We start from the raw sequence: 3,691 nt of genomic DNA on the forward strand, positions 1-3,691 counted from the left end.
TGAACACTCGATAACTTTTCATGGACTCACCCGAGAGCCTGGGACTTGGTTCTGCAGTCTCACAAACTAGTCACTAGTAGCATCGATATTATAAAATGGGACCTTTAAACTTACATTTATAAGCCGAACCTGTCAATACCGGTTTTTTAAATTTAGCATGTATTTATATAAATTTTAATTGTAAGCCGTAAACAATATATCATTGAAAATAATAATTAATTTGTACAGCATAGTTACTCATCTTCACCATCATCATATTCAGCCCACATAAATTCACTGCTGGACATAGGCCTCCTCACCGGCGTGCCAATTCCCGGTCCTGTACTAATCGCATACAAAGAGCACCCGCCATTTTTCTAAAATCGTCTGACCATTGGGCGGGTGGCCTTTTCGCTTCTCTAGGCCAGTTCTTTGATTATGATTATTATCATTTCTTTTACAGAAACTCCTTTTGGACGTTCAACGTCCTAAGATCGAAGTTTACGACCATTTATATATTCGAAATGCATCTAGCACGTCGAAAAGATATAATCGCTCAAGCCGTGTCCATTATGTGACTATAAGCGCAGAAACTTTACTTCCCACTGACAATACTTACAATGTAAGTGCCTACTATGCATTTACTTTATAATACAATAATAACTCAAATAAAACTCTTGAAACATAATAAATAATAATAATACAATATTATTTTATGTAAGCCTTATGGATTAATTGTAATGATAATGGATAAATGTTCGTGTACTTTCATATATTCGTGTTTTCTTCTTCGCTCAGATATCACCGAAACCTATATTATTTATAATATGCGCTGTCCAGAAGAAAATTAATAATGATAAAATTTATTTCTTTCAGGTAGATTTCTACTTTTACCAACTTCTATCAAATATGTACAAGCGAAGTTTTGTTGAATTTGGTTACAAAGCTTGTGATTTAATGTTAACGGATAACATTGTGGGTCCTATGGTGAGGGACGCTTATTACCGTAGTCCTGTGTCACAACGTCCCATGAAAACTTTGGCTTGTCCGATTATACCTGTGAGTGTGTTTCATCACCAAAGAGCTAATTTTTAGCTTGCACCTTATTCGATAGTGTTTAATCCAGAAGATTATGATCATATAACACATTCGCGTGTATCATATCTGTAGTCAGTCGATCAGTCATTCTTTAAAGGGAAGATTCGACCTAGAGCACATTATCGGAATCATTACCCTACAAGGTTTTATATGTTATTTGCAGTACTATGACTACAAGTTTCAAATAAATTCATATATACATAACGCAACAAAAAATTGCCTTTTGAGAAGCTTCCCGGTGCTGGAATTTTATAAATTGTTACATATATTACTTTACTAGCGGTGTCCAAGGTTTCACCCGCGTATAATTAAAAAAATCTCATCTTAAAATATTTAGTTTTAATTTCGTGGGATATTAGTTTTCGGTTTTTGTCGCACCCGGATCTAGATAGGGCAGGGCAACATACAATTGGAATCATACATGAGAAAAACATCATTCCCTTAAATCTATTCCGACATACATAAATTTCTTTCCCTGTGCTTTATTTATTGTGACTGCAAACGATACATACAGAGGAAAGTGTATCCTTTTAAAATTAAAACATAAATCTGTTTTTTTAATAAGTACTTATTATCAACTAACCGACTAACTGATTCATTTTTCACCCAGAGAATCGGAATTGCGGCTAGCATTCTTACCATTTAAGACTTCACTTGTCAAACTAATCGACTAAATATAAATTTAACACAGGATGAATATGCAACGAAACTAAATACCTACCTAACCTATAACCTTTAACGTACAAAGTTATTTACAAACCGAAAATAAATAAATGTATGTTATGAGTATTTTCAAACAACTTACTCAACTACCCGTTGTAATAATATACCGAAACTATATCTTTGACAAGAATTAATTTTTTGTAAAAACGACTTTGCAAATAATGCATTATTTAGGAAAAAATTTGATAACCATACAAAAGGTATAAATAGTCAATCCTAAAAGATAGACATAGTAAGACAGTTGACAGAATCATATTAAATAGGGTTCACCTTGTGTTACCTACAAAAGCTAAACCCTATTTAATATGAATGAACATATAGATCTGAGTTCAACTTACATTGGAAATCAGTTATTTTACAGCAATTGTATTGAATACATGTTCGACGTGATTTTTTAAATTGACATAACTTTATTATTTATAAACCGATTGAAATAAAACCAACACTGAATTTAAAATGAAGTTAGCGACAATTTATTAATGAAAACCGCACTCAAATCCGTAAAGCCATATCTAAGATTAGCGTGAAAAACGCACAGACAAACAGATAAAAATTCTAACAACCGTTGTTTTAGGTTCTATTGCGTTGATAAAGGCCCCCGGTAATAGTTTCACTCATATATCTTCCATGTACAGACAGCGATCAGTTACAGATTTTTTATATGTACCGATATACGTGTTCCTATAAAACAAAGATTACATATATTGCACAGACATGGTACTTCAATTGAATGTCTAATTGTCCACAACAACATCTTAAGACTACTATTTGTTTGCAACATTGGTACTTGGAAATATAAATAGGCAAAAATACGAGTAAATATTTATATTATATGTTTAATTTAGATCATAATTATCTGGCTTCTTTCAGTACTTATATAATTTTTTATTCAGAAATCGAAAAATTTCTTGAATGAAGAAAATATCTGTGTATTAAAATTATTCTAACAAATTTTATTTATTTCATTATACATTTGAAAACATTTATTTTCCGTCAATGAAATTGCCGGAGGTATTCCCCTTCTCTGCAGGAAGACTTTATGTCAACATATCTCGTAAAGGTCGTTTGATGGTCAGTGGGCTGTTTGACTTTGAGTTTAAATAAAAATACTTCTATGCAAAAACAAATATGAAAAAATCGCCTTAATGTATTCTTCAAATAAAATTGGAAGTATACCAAACCCAATGCAAAAGAATCATCAATCGATGCACAAACAAGAAGTTATACCCAGATCGTACGATTTATTTGTTATTATTTTTTTTAATTTTATTTGAATTTAATGTTAATTTTAATTTAATATGGATTGTTTAATCTGAAATAAAGTATTATTATTATTATTATTATTATTATTATTAAAACAAATATGAAAAATTTGCCTTAATGTATTCTTCAAATAAAATTGAAGGTATACCAAACCCAATGCAAAAGAATCATCAATCGATGCATAAACAAGAAGTTATAGCTGATGTGATAAATAATAAGTCTGTTTGTATATAAAGTCGAATTAGGATCTCTTATCCTTCTTTGCTATCAGCGAAATTTTTTTTATATAATTATATGTTGGTCATGGTCTCCATTTATAATCGCTTACAATAAAGTTTATATTTTTGTATCTTTAATAAAATAAAAGTGATCTGGGTACGATTTTTTTATCCATATGTCGTCGAAAATTCTGAAAATTTTATTTTATATTATAAAATTATTTGTCTAATTGACAGCCGTTGCCAAATATCGGTCAAGAGGATTTTACAACTTGAACTGTTTATTTCCATCTGTAGAAGGAATAAACATATGAATTTTTCAGTCAATATTATTAATTCAACTTAGTTTTTATTCTATTTATTGATAGAGCAACGTCGAAATGAGTAGCATGCGTTACGTTTATTATGAC

The sequence above is a fragment of the Nymphalis io genome, chromosome 20 (genome assembly GCF_905147045.1).
Source record: "Nymphalis io chromosome 20, ilAglIoxx1.1, whole genome shotgun sequence".
NCBI lineage: Eukaryota > Metazoa > Arthropoda > Insecta > Lepidoptera > Nymphalidae > Nymphalis > Nymphalis io.